Source organism: Schistocerca nitens, chromosome 9, assembly GCF_023898315.1.
Source record: "Schistocerca nitens isolate TAMUIC-IGC-003100 chromosome 9, iqSchNite1.1, whole genome shotgun sequence".
Lineage (NCBI taxonomy): Eukaryota > Metazoa > Arthropoda > Insecta > Orthoptera > Acrididae > Schistocerca > Schistocerca nitens.
The window spans coordinates 162,303,448-162,319,267 of NC_064622.1; the positions used below are offsets into that span (position 1 = coordinate 162,303,448).

Below are 15,820 nucleotides of genomic sequence, written 5' to 3' on the forward strand. Positions count from 1 at the left end.
CCTACACCGCGTACTAATAGGGTGTTTCAGCATAGGTTGGTACCTGGTACCTCAGAACCGCTTGTGCTAGTGATCTTTAATGTAATCGTTTCATGTTTTCCATATCCACTGTTGCAACAATAAATCTTGAGTGAATTGGAAACCTCCAAAAGGGTGTACTAATTATTTTCCAGTAGTGTATTTCCGAAATTATAGAGAACTTAATATTGCTATTAATATTTTATTAATACTAATTCACCTGATGTATTTAGGTTACGTTGTTTGTGTAAAACATGTTCTTTTGTTGCCTAGCATTGATTGAATGAGGATTGGTTTTCAAAATGGTCATTTAATTGAACAGTCGGCAGATGATGGTTGAAATGATCGCTATAGGAAAAATCTACTAATACTAGTATTGCTGGCCCCTGTTTCGATCAGAACCGAGGTAGAATCTTCCCACACGTCGGTCAGGGACCTGAAGATGGTGTAGCAAAACGCTGAAACTATTAGCCAGTTTGGAAACTAGACTGCTGAAGGTTGTTTAACTTGACATCCTATTAGAAGCGTTATTCATGGTTTATAGGACAGTGGTGCTTATCCTCTAAGACTCAACGTTCAGCTTTAATCCGATGAGTTCCATGTGTGAGTATCGGCACATGGAAAATTATCGGTATTTCTTCGTATCGAGTAATATAATCGCGATACTACTACTTTTGTATTCGATACCTTTCAATCGATCGCTTAAAATCCCCTTGTTTTCCCGATTCGACTAAGTTCTTTATTTATGTGTAGTTATTTAAAACCGTATAAGTGTAAACATTACTAAATCAACAGACAGACTGGTGTCTACCCAAAATCCAACTTGGTTGTATTGATAACTGGATAAAATTGAGGCGCAGAAAGTGAAGTACTTCAGATGTGAAAAAGCATTTAAGGAAACAATACACCACAACAGCAAAGTGAAGCTACTTACTTAACGAGATAATAAGAGTGTATGGAGAGTTAAATATTTGTCAGTGTAAATACGAGGTGGGGTCGAAAAGTTTCTAGCCTAACAAATAAAGAACGACAGAAAGTTCATAATAACAATTTATTTTTCAAAAAAATGGTTCAAATGGCTCTGAGCACTATGGGACTTAACATCTGTGGTCATCAGTCTCCTAGAACTTAGAACTACTTAAACCTAACTAACCTAAGGGCATCACACACATCTATGCCCGAGGCAGGATTCGAACCTGCGACCGTAGCAGTCGCGCGGCTCCGGACTGAGCGCCTAGAACCGCTAGACCACCGCGGCTGCTTATTTTTCAATATAATACCCGTGTACACTACTACATTTGTGCACACGCTCAGACAACTTCTCCAAACCATTCAAATAAAAGGTCTTCGATTTCGAGTCCAACCAGGCGTTTGCAGCATCAATCACTACATCATCATTGTCAAATCGTCATCCTTTGAGGTCTTTTCATAGATTTGAGAAAAGATGGAGCCAAATCTGGAGGATATGGCAGATGACGTAACAATTCGAACCCATAGTCACGCAGAACTTCCAGTGCTGCGAGGGCTTTGTGAGCCGGTGCGTTGCCTTATGCAAAACAACTCCGCGCGCCAATTTTCCGCGTCTTTTTTTTTCTTTATTTCTTCTCTCAAACGGCGCAGGAGCATGCAGTAGTATGATGCATTGATAGTTACGCCCTTTTTCAAGCATAGACTTACTAAATAAAAACTAGACCGCGCATTGGCGCTAGTGTCGCGTCCCCACATTGGACGTGATAGAAGCCGCCATTTGCAGAGAAACTGCATAAATATGGTTCGTTCGTGTACTGCTTTTAATTGTAACAGTAAGAATGGAAGCAAAGACGAAGACGGAAATAATGTTACATTTCACAGGTCAGTCATTTCTGGTTTTTTGTTACTTTCTATTACTTGTATATAGTATTTTCGTGGAGAAATAATACATCATGAGCGTTTGCTTTGGTTTAGGTTTCCCCTTACAAATGACTTTCTAAATCGGAAATGGATTGTTGCTACTCGGAGAGAGAACTTCCAACCGACAGCAAATCATGGAGAAATAATACATCATGAGCGTTTGCTTTGGTTTAGGTTTCCCCTTACAAATGATTTTCTAAATCGGAAATGGATTGTTGCTACTCGGAGAGAGAACTTCCAACCGACAGCAAATCATTTGCTGTGCTCTCTTCGTTTTGAAGAGAATTGTTACATAGAAAATTATGTAAATAGACGTCCACTGAAGGACGATGCTATACCGACAGTATTTGGATTTCCAACTCATTTGAAAAAGGTATAGTGTTTGCAAAGCCAATTAATGCAAATGCTAAATGTAGGTGACAGCAGATTGTTCTATGGCCTAACCTGATGTCTATATTTACACCTTATACTGTGTCTAATAAACTTTCTGCTGCAAAAATTGCAAGTTACATAAGGAAAAAGTTGCAGTGTTAGATTACAGAAAAAGGTACTTTGTTGCATGTCAAGTACTTATATTGTATTTTCATATAAATTACTAAAAATACTAACAGGGTTAATGTACTAACTTGAACTGAATGAAGAACTAGGCACATGATAGGTATTTAGATCTTTAAGCAAATATATATTAAGTATGAATCAGAGGTAGGTCGAATAATTGCGTTGAGATACTTAACATGTGTTGTCAGGTGGTGATTATACTTCGTAAATGGTCAAATATTTGATCAAATGTTGCAAACTCAAATACTTTCAGAGGTGCTATCGGTGTTAAAAACTAATGTGCGAATGAAATTCCCACGGTATTTAAAGTCATATGGGTTAATACAATTAATCATACAAAAATTCGAGTGTAGACAATACTGTGCTAAACAAAAGTAAGCGTGCAAAATGTACACAGTAGTTGGAAAAAAGCAAACAGGACCGGACAGGAAAATTATGTGAATTAAATAATAATCGTACTGCCTGCTACTTTAAAAGTTTCATGTAATTATCTAATGCAAATAGCTCGATGTAAACTCGCTCCCCCTTGTCAGGAAAGAGCCTTACATTCTTAAGTTTCGCGTCTCTCTGCAGACGTATTTCGGAAATTAGGAAACTTCATTCATTAAAGTATACTTTTAGAATAGACTCGAATACTCAAACATGTGTTTAATTTGTGCTTCAGTTTGCTCTTGTTGCGTCTCATATACTTCAAACCACAACCCCAGTACTAGGATTCATCCCTGCAAATGGCGGCGATCAGCTGCTTCAAATGGGGGACAGTTGCCTCGCTTCTCCGCTACGGCGTGGTAGGGGCTTGTTTTTAAGTAATCCGCCATAATTACCCCTTCTGCATCCTAGAGGACCGATGCCATCACCTTACCGGCTGATTTTTGCACCTGGAATTCTTTTAGGGTAGGGGATGAAGGATGTTTCCATTTTCGTGACTGTTGTTTTGTCTCAGGATCAAAGTAATGAACCCACGATCCGTCCATTCTCACATAACTTGCAAGAAAACCGTCTTCTTCCGCTTCAAACTGGCGGACGATTTCTTGACAACACTGCACACGCTCCCGTCTGTGATCTGCATTCAAGTCTTTCTTGACCCACCGAGACGAAACTTCCCGCATTCCCAAAATATTCACAACAATGTCATGAGCACGCCCACTGGAGATTCCAAATGTGGTTTCAATGTGCTGCAACGTTGTTCGACGATCCTGCAAAATCGTATCGTGAATTGCAGTCACTGTTTCATCAGTAGCAACGGTGACAGGCCATCCGCTCCTTGGAGCATCTTTCACACTCGTTCTTCCACGTTTGAAGTCGGACACCCAGTTTTTCACTGTTGCATAAGACGGAGCATCGTCCTTAAGTGTATTCCGCACGTCCTCCGCAATTTCCTTGGGCGCCATTCCCTTCAAATGAAGATATTCAATGACAGCACGCTTGTTGATTCTCTCGGTATTCGCCATTTTGCTCACAGTACGGTATACAACGCATCCTAGCGGAAAACTAACGAAGCTGGAGCCGCGATATTTTATTTGCGTTACCGCAAAGGGTCACCACAAACGTAAGTGATGTTGTTTGTGCGAGACACTACAGTAACTATCTCAGGTTAAAAAGTTGTCGATCACTCCTCGTACATGTAGACGTAGATGGATGAACTGTGTATATCAAGAAATGTGGCTTTGATTATTGTTTTTCTGATAATCTGGTCTGTATTTAGGTATTACTAGTTCCAAACTTTTAATAATTTTATTGTGTAGTGAAAATAAAAATAGTGCTTGATATAACGCATGTGTTATTCTAATTAAAACTTATTACACTACTGGCCATTAAAATTGCTACACCACGAAGATGACGTGCTACAGACAAGAAATTTAACCGACAGGCAGAAGATGCTGTGATATGCAAATGATTAGCTTTTCAGAGCATTCCCACAAGGTTGGCGCCGGTGGCGACACCTACAACGTGCTGACATGAGAAAAGTTTCGAACCGATTTCTCATACACAAACAGCAGTTGACCGGCGTTGCCTGGTGAAATGTTATTGTGATGGATCGTGTAAGGAGGAGGAATGCGTACCATCATGTTTCCGACTTTGATAAAGGTCGGATTGTAGCCTATTGCGATTGCGGTTTATCGTATCGCGACATTGCTGCTCGCGTTGGTCGAGATCCAATGACTGTTAGCAGAATATGGAATCAGTGGGTTCAGGAGGGTAATACGGAACGCCGTGCTGGATCCCAACGGCCTCGTATCACTAGCAGTCGAGATGACAGGCATCTTATCCGCATGGCTGTAACGTCTCGATCCCTGAGTCAATAGATGGGGACGTTTGCAAGACAACAACCATCTGCACGAACAGTTCGACGACGTTTGCAGCAGCATGGACAATCAGCTCGGAGACCATGGCTGCGGTTACCCTTGACGCTGCATCACAGACAGGAGCGCCTGTGATGGTGTACTCAACGACTAACCTGGGTGCACGAATGGCAAAATGTCATTTTTTCGGATAAATTCAGGTTCTGTTTACAGCATCATGATGGTCGCATCCGTGTTTGGAGACATCGCGCTGAACGCACGCTGGAAGCGTGTATTCGTCGTCGCCATACTGGCATATCACCTGGCGTGATTGTATGGCGTGCCGTTGGTTACACGCCTCGGTCACCTCTTGTTCGCATTGACGGCACTTTGAACAGTGGACGTTACATTTCAGATGTGTTACGACCCGTGGCTCTACCCTTCTTTCTATCCCTGCGAAACCCTACATTTCAGCAGGATAATGCACGTCCGCGTGTTGCAGTTCCTGTACGGGCCCTTCTGGATACAGAAAATGTTCGACTGCTGCCCTGGCCAGCACATTCTCCAGATCTCTCACCAACTGAAAACGTCTGGTCAATGGTGGCCGAGCAACTGGCTCGTCCCAGTACGCCAGTCACTACTCTTGATGAACTGTGGTATCGTGTTGAAGCTGCATGGGCAGCTGCACCTGTAAACGCCATCCAAGCTATGTTTTATTCAATGCCCAGGCGTATCAAGGCCGTTATTACGGCCAGAGGTGGTTGTTGTGGGTACTGATTTCTCATGATCTATGCACCCAAACTGCGTGAAAATGTAATCACATGTCAGTTCTAGTATAATATATTTGTCCAATGAATACCCGTTTATCATCTGCATTTCTTCTTGGTTTAGGAATTTTAATGGCCAGTAGTGTATAATCGACTTTCACGCACACTCTCTCTCTCTCAATTCCTACAATGTAACAAAAACGAATGCAGGATCGTAATCTACAGCCTTTATATCACACGTTGCACCGAGGCCTACGAAAAAGACAACCAGCGGCGCGAACGTCACAGCACGTGACACTGCAGGTCTTACGAGTGCCAGCAGCCGTCTGTGACAGGGAGCGAGTAACTATTATCAGACGAGTTTAGTAATTTCTGGCTGCCCGTAATGCATGCAAGCTCTCGAAAACACAAGAGGAAGTTAAGGCTTCAGTAGGTACCTTTTCCATTACATATTGATTTCCCGTGGTCCCTGCACCTCTGTTCGCGACGTGTGGCAATCGAGTCGACTAGTCTGGCGTCACAAGTTCGTTTTCGAGGCCCGTATTTCAAAGATGGAAACACGAGTATCCATGATTAGTCTCATTGCGGTCACCCTCGAAATACATCGACGGAATGCAACAAGAAAAGTTTTTGATTGATTTTCTTGAACCTGGACAACCATAAATGCTGCCCGCTGTATCCAGACAGTTCTGAGGCTCCGCCGTGCGACAAACGCCTTGGGAAGAAGATCAACGTGCAACGGGATAATGCGCTTCCTCACACTGCTCGTGTCGCTGTGGAGAAGATCAGGACATTAGGGTGGGAGAGACTTCCACATCTTCCCTACAGTGCCACTTGGCTCTCTTTCCTCTTCTTTTAAGGAAAAGATGCGAGACCAGTGTTACTGGATGATGGAGGATATTTGACAAGTAGTGCGTCATCGCCTTCGGGAAGCTGGCACAGAGTTATATCGTAATGGTACTTTGAAACCTGCAGACCGACGGGCACAATGTGTGGAAAGAAGTGGAGAATATGTGTAAAAGCGACATAAAGTATGTAGATTAAGATGATGTACTAATTTTGTGCAAAAAATAAACATAAAGATTTAAAAAAAACTGCTGCTCTTACTTTCTGTAACCTTGCAGAGTTTAAAAAGAGGAATGGAGACAATACAGCCGATAGAGAACATCTGTTCACTGTTCTTATTAGGCATGGTACAAGTTAAGCCATGCCCGAAACATAAATGTAGCGTTTAGTGAAACCTGTCACGTTATCACTGGTTGCTTAAGACCTACGCAATTAGACGCAAGACCGCTGCTAGATACGAGAAAAGTAAAGCTATAACTACTGAAGCCCACCTTTTATATGGCCGTCAGACAGCACGTGCTCGGCTGAAATCAAGGAAGAGCTTCTTGGCAACTAGTGAAGCTCTTACAAGAACACCACAGCAAGCAAGGATCTCAAAGTGGCGGGGGAAATGTCAGTGTTTGGAGAAACGTATAGTTCCGAAGGAAGAACTTCCTCCTGATTGGTCAGAGAAGTGGACCAAATGGGAGGCTCTCAGTAGGCTACGCCAGACCAGCCTGCAGAAATGAGGAACCCTCTTGTGGAATCAGTCCTTCGCAAGTTTGGTCCGTGCAACCATCCAGTACAATGCTCTTCATCTCCAACCACATTCCCTATGAGAGACCTGATGAGGGCGACACCGAATGCACTCGACGTGGCCAATGTCTGGTCAGCGATTGAAAAACAAATTAACAAAAAAATCAATGACAGCACTCTGTCGAAACGACTCATTGATTTCGACCGTAATAGGAGTGGTTAAGTGAAGGACGCTAATGACGTCACAGCGTGGCTACAAGCAACCAGGGCCAAAGAGAAAACTGATGTCAACGATCGGTTTCCTTTTGTTTATTATGTGTTTGTGCTTCTGACATGATGATAAATAAACCAAAGATAAGTAGAAAGGAGGAGATTAGAGTTTAACGTCCCGCCGACAACGAGGTCATTAGAGACGGAGCACAAGCTCGATGGGGAAGGATGGGAAAGGAAGTCGGCCGTGCCCTTTCAAAGGAACCATCCCGGCATTTGCCTGAAACAATTTAGGAGGAGGAGGAGGAAGTTAGTGTTTAACGTCCCGTCGACAACGAGATCATTAGAGACGGAGCAGAAGCTCGGATTAGGGAAGGATGGGGAAGGAAATCGGCCGTGCCCTTTCAAAGGAACCATCCCGGCATTTGCGTGAAGTGATGTAGGGAAATCACGGAAAACCTAAATCAGGATGGCCGGAGACGGGTTTGAACCGTCGTCCCCCAGAATGCGAGTCCAGTGTGCTAACCACTGCACCACCCCGCTCGGTCCAAAGATAAGTATCAATAATGTTCTTTCGATATGAGCAAAGTATCGATAACTTTCGTTCGATACTGTGTCCCTACATATGTATTACGAGTTTCATATTATGGTTGCCGTAAGGAATACGTCTAGAGCCTATGTTGTCCCGGTGTTCTCCAATCTCTATATTAATTTTCGATAACCTGTGAACGGCTAACATCGGACCGCAAACTGAGCCTCGCGGGTCACCCCTTGGCAAAGCTCCAAACGCTGGCACAGAGCGCCGCGGAAGGTGGACCGCGCGGGCCATTGAGCCGTCACGACACACGGCGGGGCGGCACGGTCCCCGGTCGCGACTCTCCACCCCCGGGCCGCCCCCGCCGCCCCCAGCCCGGCCGCTGATATACGCCGGCCACGCACGCCACGCCAATTTCCCGCATCGACTGCCCGGCCGCCCGCGTGCGTCGCCGTGCCGCCCTCCTGCCGACGGCGTCGTTTAATTCCTTTCCAATATCCTCCCGCAGTTCACTTTCATCAGGGCGAACCGCCTCTTCCTACCTCGGAGAGAGCGACACAGACTTCATCATTTCTTGCAGTGCATTGGCGGACGTAGTCGACAGACACAGCAGACTCACATTGTTATGGCTACGTCCAACATGTATCTCACGATGTGTGTCTCATAATGTATCGAGGTACGTAAGTGAAACAATATTTCAGTACGCGGTTCACTCACAGCCTGCACGAAGGATTCGAATTATCCAAGTTATAAATCGCGAACACCACTCATGAATTAGGCCTCAGGCTCGTTCTGAATGGCAAACTGCTCCCTACAAGGCAGTACGAGGAGAGATCTATGATCGTGGGACACGTGATTAGCATGTCGCCAATCCCTCCAGCCATTATTGTCTGTAGAGAAATTCTAGTGTTGTCACTGCTTGTTTGTCCTCCGCTGACCTCTCGAAGCTGAGTGGATCCCGTTCCAGATCTGCTTACCTCGGAAAAATCAGAGGAGCTGTCAGGAACGGGTCCTTCTGCACCAAAGGCAGTGATGCTGACCATTCGGATACGGATTGTTCAAGATGCAAAAGGCCTTATGATGGCTCTCTGGAGAAAGCGATGATTGGTGGAGAGGGAGGAGGAGAAGAAAGAGGAAGGAGAGATAGAGGGGAGAAGGGGTTAGTTAGGGATGGGAAGACGGGGGAAGTGGATTGGGAGTTCTAGGGAGAAGCTGAAACATCCCCTTTGGAAAAATTAATGAATTACTGTGCTGAAAAACCTCTTACGTTATTTGATTTTCAAACAGCTGAGCAGAACTGAACGTACTCAGACATTTCTCTCTTTAGTTATTCTGATCAACACTAAACTGACACACAATATTTTTAGCGCTACGCAGTCTGACTTTCAATATTCCCTACAAAAGAATGGCCCTGACTAATAATAACCTATACCTTTCATGAATCGCTTACCTCACAAAAATCTTCGTTACTCGAACTACTGCAATACAGCGAGCGCCACTACTGCCAGCTAAATAAAAGATTCTAACTACTGAAGGTACTCAAAATATCCACGGGTGTGCTGCCGGTCTATAGTGTCCAACGGGCACAATATTTCGGCGATCATACATGTCGCCATCATCAGGTGAACTGACGGACTGAGCTCCTGTGAACGTGCCGGCACGGAGATCCGTACGCTATGGCTGCTCAGAGGGAACTGGGTTCGGTCGCTTTTTTTCTATAAGGATGGGGCCTCTCCACGCCCCCACCAACGTGGTGACCAAACCAAAAGTTCTACTGTCACCTCCGTAAACATGTTAGTTTTTGAATCAGGTGTCACAGGATGCAGGCTGTGATGTTATCCATGCGTCTGGATAAGATTACTCATTAACATGGTCCATCAGGAGATAGAAGTGGTCGAAAACGATTGAAGGGTAGCGGTTGTAAGGGCAGAGGAAAAAAAAGTGCCAAGGCCAGCGCCAAGGGAAAAAAACCTCTGCGACAGTAGGACGGGTAGTAAGGGCAGTAGCGGCTTGCTAGCTGCTACACAGCATGTAAGATGAGGGAAGGTTAGCGTGAGGTATCGTGCATCGTTACCTATGTGCTGCGTGGTCGTTAGCTGGGTCTGTCCGGGTGCTGCGGCTGGGCTCGCTTGTAGTCTCCTGGGCCGGCCGCAGTGGCTTCTTCCCTGTAACATAAAGAGTCCGGGGCGGCAACGCATGCGTTGCTGTTAGGCCCTCTGCTGCGCCTTGTCGTCAGTGACTTGGTGCTGCTTCATCAGTCTGGTGCAGAACGGCGGCGATCGGCTACCGTTCAGCGTCCTCCTCTACTGCACGGCGCAGGACTTCTGCACTGCAGCTTCGAGCAGCTCCGCTTGTTCAGTGAGCTGCGCCGCTTCAGCGTCGGAGAAATGCAGGCCGTTCGCTCTCGCTGTCGCGATGAGGGTCGCTCCCGCAGTCGTCGGCGTTGCCACCGGTTCCGCTGGGGCGGCGGTTGTCTTCTTTGCGCCTCTCACCTGCGGTGCTGCAGGGACAACCGCTGGGATAGGCGCGCGAACGTCCTTCTGCGAGGTCGCAGGAGTGTTCGCAGGTACGACTGCGCTGAGGCCTTGGGCGAAGACTGCTCGCAGTTGCCTCGAGGCCTCTTCCTTCTCTGCAGCCACGGCAGCTGCGAAGGCAGCCCTCTCCGCCGCCATGACGGCTTTGAGGGCTACTGTGGCCTCCTTCACGGCGGTGCCGAGTTCGAGGTCACATCTCTTCACGGGAGAGCGAGCTGCGTCCTGGCTGCCCGTTTCCGAGCGGCCGTCCCTGCCCCTGGCAGGTGGATCTACTGCTGCGCCGTCCCTCAGCTGCGCCGGGCTGTTCTGAGCCCTACGCCGTTTCCGACGTCGTCTTCTCTTCTGCTGCTGCGTCGGTGCGGCCGCGGCCGCTTCGCCGCCCCCGGCACGGTTGCGGCTTGAGAAAGCCGCACAACCGCGCCAACTGGCGACGTGCGGGCCGCCACACCGGACACAAGTCAACAGAACGTTGCTGCCGCGGTCGCAGGCGCGGCTGTCGTGCTCACCTGAGCACTTGACACACCGCGCCGCGTTGCGGCAATACTTCGCAACATGGCCCTCGCCCTGGCACCTGAAGCACTGGGGCTGAGGGTCCGTGGCGGTCGGGAGAGCCTCTGTATTTAACCGGGAAGCCCAGCAACTTCCGCAAGTCGAAGATGTCGCTCCCGCCGTCGACCGTTTGCACGGTCACGGCATAGAGCGGCGCCCTCTTCCTGTCGGTCCGGTTGTGCAACCTTGCGGCTGCATTACCAAACCCGGCTCGCAGCAGCCCTTCCCGGACCGCTGCCTCATCACAGCACCAAGGTAACCCCCTGAGGAGTGCCTCGGTCGTCTTCATCCTTACTACGGAAGGTGCCTTCTCACGCGCCGGCGGCGCGTCGACGATGTGGTCGGCCACTGCGACCTTGATCGCCCTGTGGCCGGCCACGTTTGCGGCTCGAACGCAGATCAGCGAGTCTGTATCGACAGACTCGTAGACCACCTCGTTCCGAGCGCAATTCGTCATGGTGTCGAACAGCGCTGTCCACCCGCCTTTGCACTCGACGTACAAAGGGGGGACAGGCCGCGACTCGTCTTCTCGGGAGTTCCTTGCACGGTCGGCAGACTCAGTGAGTCGCACAACCGAAGGACGCTTCGTAGCGGCAGGTTTCCTCTGCGCACCCTTCTTTCCCATGCTGCGAGGCGCGGAACACTACAATTTGCACGCGTTGTGACAACAACGCACGACAATTTGCTCTCTGCGGCGCCCACAGCGCAGAAAACCTCTTCACGAGCTCTCAACGGCCGAGTAAGCGAAGCGCGCAACGGCAGCGATGCGCTCGCCTCGCCAGCTCAGGCCGCTCTGCTGCGGTGCGCCGCTGGGTTCGGTCGCGGCGGCGGCCGATTTAAATACCCTCCGCCCGCGGCACGCTCCCTCCGCCGTCCGCGCCCCGCGCCACGGTCGCGCGGTGGAACAGATTGCGACGGCGTCTGAGATGACGTCGGTGTGATGGCTCTGTCCGCCGTGGTCGTCACAACTATACGTTTGCTCGATTTACTCTTGATTAGCACAATCGCTGGGTCCCAAGCCTTGCTAAGATTATAGCCACAGTCACGGTTTATGAGGTCGTCATTGGTGCGAATTTCGATGGCCTCTCTAACAACGCTGTCCCAGTATCTCGACGTCTGTACCAGAATCCTCGTGCGGTCATACTCCATAGCGTGATTTTCCGACAAACAATGTTCAGCGACCGCCGACTTGCTCAGATACATCATTCGAGTGTGCCTCTGGTGTTCACGGCATCGATCCTCGACGGTACGCATCGTCTGACCAATATACGACTTGCCACACTGACACAGAATCTGGTACACGCCGGCCTTCCTCAAACCGAGGTCATCTTTGGCGCTCCCCACCAGCGCACGAGTTTTATTCGGAGGACAAAACACAGTTCCGACCCGGTGTTTCTTCAGAATGCGGGCGATTTTCCCCGAGAGTGCGCCTGTGTATGGAATAAATGCAGTGCCTACCTCCTCCCTCGTGACTTCATCCATCTCAACAGGTTGTGCTGCAGTGGTCGGGCGGAGAGCACGTTGAATCTGCCACTCTGAGTACCCATTTTTTCGAAATACCGTTCTCAGATGTTCCAATTCCTGGGGTAGACTCTCTGCGTCAGAGATAGTGCGCGCCCTATGTACTAGAGTTTTAAGTAGCCCATTCCTCTGTGAAGGGTGGTGGCAGCTGTCTGCGTGCAAATACAGATCAGTGTGCGTTGTCTTCCGATACACCCCATGACCTAGGGTGCCGTCAGCCCTTCTCTTGACCAAGACGTCAAGGAAAGGTAATTTACCCTCCGTTTCAGTCTCCATAGTGAATTTGATGTTGGGGTGTATGGAGTTTAGATGTGTAAGGAAGTCAAGGAGTTTATCCATACCATGTGGCCAGATGACGAACGTGTCGTCCACGTAACGGAAAAAGCAAGTAGGTTTCCATACGGATGACGACAGGGCTTCCTCCTCGAAGTTCTCCATGTACAAATTCGCTACCACCGGTGAGAGTGGGCTACCCATGGCGACTCCCTCCGTTTGTTCGTAGTATTCTCCATTAAAAAGAAAATACGTGGAAGTCAAGACATGCCTAAAAACTTCAGTGGTCTTCTCGTCAACCTTCTGACTAATCAATTCTAGTGACTCTCGCAAGGGTACCCTCGTAAACAAGGAAACGACGTCAAAACTCACCTTGATATCTGACTCATCCAACCTGAAGCTATCAAGGCGTTTAACAAAATCCACGGAATTACGGATGTGATGAGGGCATTTACCCACATAAGGACTTAATATTCCCGTCAGGTATTTGGCCAACAAATATGTAGGTGCCCTGATGTTGCTGACAATGGGGCGTAATGGTACCCCCTCTTTGTCAATCTTCGGGAGTCCATATAGTCTAGGTGGTACCGGACCTTGGGGTAACAATTTCTTAGCGTCACCCTCCAGTAAATCTGCGTCCTTGAGAAGCAACCTCGTCTTGTTGTCCACCTTCTTTGTAGGGTCTACGCTGATCTTCCGGTAGGAATCGTCATTTAGCAGGCTCTGCATCTTATCAGTGTAGTCCTTATGGGAGACAACAACTGTAGCATTGCCTATGTCAGCCGGTAAGACAACAATTTCAGAGCGCTCCCTCAGATCACGAATGGCCGCCCTCCCTTTACTGCTGATATTTGACTTCATCGGCTTGGATTTCGTCAACGCACGACAAGTTTCACGACGTATTTCCACTGCTGATTCTGGCGGAAGTCGAGCTGCAACCTGTTCAACAGCACTAACAATTTCTGCGACCGGAGTGAACTTGGGTGTGGGAGCGAAGTTGAGACCTTTCCGCAAAACCGAGACCGCATCATCACTCAACACCATGCCACTCAAATTGATGACAGTCTTGCACGGAACCTGCACAGATGGTTTGTCAAGGAGACGTGAGAACTAAAACTCTAGTACATAGGGCGCGCACTATCTCTGACGCAGAGAGTCTACCCCAGGAATTGGAACATCTGAGAACTGTATTTCGAAGAAATGGGTACTCAGAGTGGCAGATTCAACGTGCTCTCCGCCCGACCACTGCAGCACAACCTGTTGAGATGGATGAAGTCACGAGGGAGGAGGTAGGCACTGCATTTATTCCATACACAGGCGCACTCTCGGGGAAAATCGCCCGCATTCTGAAGAAACACCGGGTCGGAACTGTGTTTTGTCCTCCGAATAAAACTCGTGCACTGGTGGGGAGCGCCAAAGATGACCTCGGTTTGAGGAAGGCCGGCGTATACCAGATTCCGTGTCAATGTGGCAAGTCGTATATTGGTCAGACGATGCGTACCGTCGAGGATCGATGCCGTGAACACCAGAGGCACACTCGAATGATGTATCCGAGCAAGTCGGCGGTCGCTGAACATTGTTTGTCGGAAAATCACGCTATGGAGTGTGACCGCACGAGGATTCTGGTACAGACGTCGAGATACTGGGACAGCGTTGTTAGAGAGGCCATCGAGATTCGCACCAATGACGACCTCATAAACCGTGAATGTGGCTATAATCTTAGCAAGGCTTGGGAACCAGCGATTGGGCTAATCAAGAGTAAATCGAGCAAACGTATAGTTGTGACGACCACGGCGGACAGAGCCATCACACCGACGTCATCTCAGACGCCGTCGCAATCTGTTCCACCGCGCGACCGTGGCGCGGGGCGCGGACGGCGGAGGGAGCGCGCCGCGGGCGGAGGGTATTTAAATCGGACGCCGCCGCGACCGAACCCAGTTCCCTCTGAGCAGCCATAGCGTACGGATCTCCGTGCCGGCACGTTCACAGGAGGTCAGTCCGTCAGTTCACCTGATGATGGCGACATGTATGATCGCCGAAATATTGTGCCCGTTGGAAAGTATAGACCGGCAGCACACCCGTGGATATTTTGATTATCAAATACGCCGGGAGAAACTCAAGAATTACAGAAGCTACTAACTACTGATAGGCATAGTTAGCAAATGAAAGATTTTGATACAGAACAATGGATTTACCTTAATAGTGTTCAGTTCATGATATCCAGTATTACAAATTTACTCCTTCTGGTTGACACACGTCCAGATCGTCCGCTCTTAAAGTTCTGCCATCTCTCTCCCCACATCCACCACTGCTGGCGGCTCACTTCCAACTGTGCAACGCTGTTCATATCCAACTGCCCAACACTACAATAGCGAATATTCCAACTATGCCAACCAGCCACAGACTTCACACAGCAGAGTCAGTGATTTTCATATAGGGCGCTACGTAGCGTTACCAACATAAAAACCTTAACAGCCTACTTACAAGGTATAGGGAAGGAGTAGCGAGGGGGGAGGGAGAGGGGGACAGAGAGATGAAACAGAGACAGAGAAGAAATGCGGGGAAGGAGAGGAGACGGAGAGGGTGAGGGGCAGGGAGAGATGAGGAGGGATCGGAAGGTGATGGGAAGGGGTAGCAGAAGGAGGCAGAAATAAAGAATAAGGATGGGAGGGGAGAAGGAGAGGGTATTATTCCTCAATCAGAGGACAGGGACCGTCGGTGTGACTGTGTGTGGAATTTGGAGTATAAGTGAACTGTAAATAATTATCATGGAAGCTGCAAAGCTCTATTTGTGATTGATGTGAGAACTGAGACTCACCGATATCCTACAGTGAAACACCTTCTCGTCTTTAGTTACGAGGTTGGCAGCCAAGCACATGTTTGCCTCACCCATTGAACTATACAAAAACCAAATGCTACCAGCAAAAGAAAGGCAGACATTTCAAAGCTGAGGCCAAACTGGACACCCTTCAGAATACACATATCAAAAAACGTTTTGCAGCACCCCAGTTCCCAGAACTCCTGAAGATAGACGTTGATTGTGGGTATTGTATCACAGACACAGTCCCTTTGACTTTTCAGAGATGTCACTAAACCCGGCTA

At 48.3% G+C, this 15,820-nt stretch overlaps 1 non-coding gene across 1 annotated transcript; it reads right to left on the reverse strand.

Moving 5' to 3' along the window:
• Positions 1–7,776: 7,776 nt before the first annotated feature.
• On the reverse strand, positions 7,777–7,849 carry Trnaa-cgc (transfer RNA alanine (anticodon CGC)). Its single transcript has one exon. It is a non-coding gene; the product is annotated as a tRNA-Ala (tRNA).
• Positions 7,850–15,820: the final 7,971 nt, after the last annotated feature.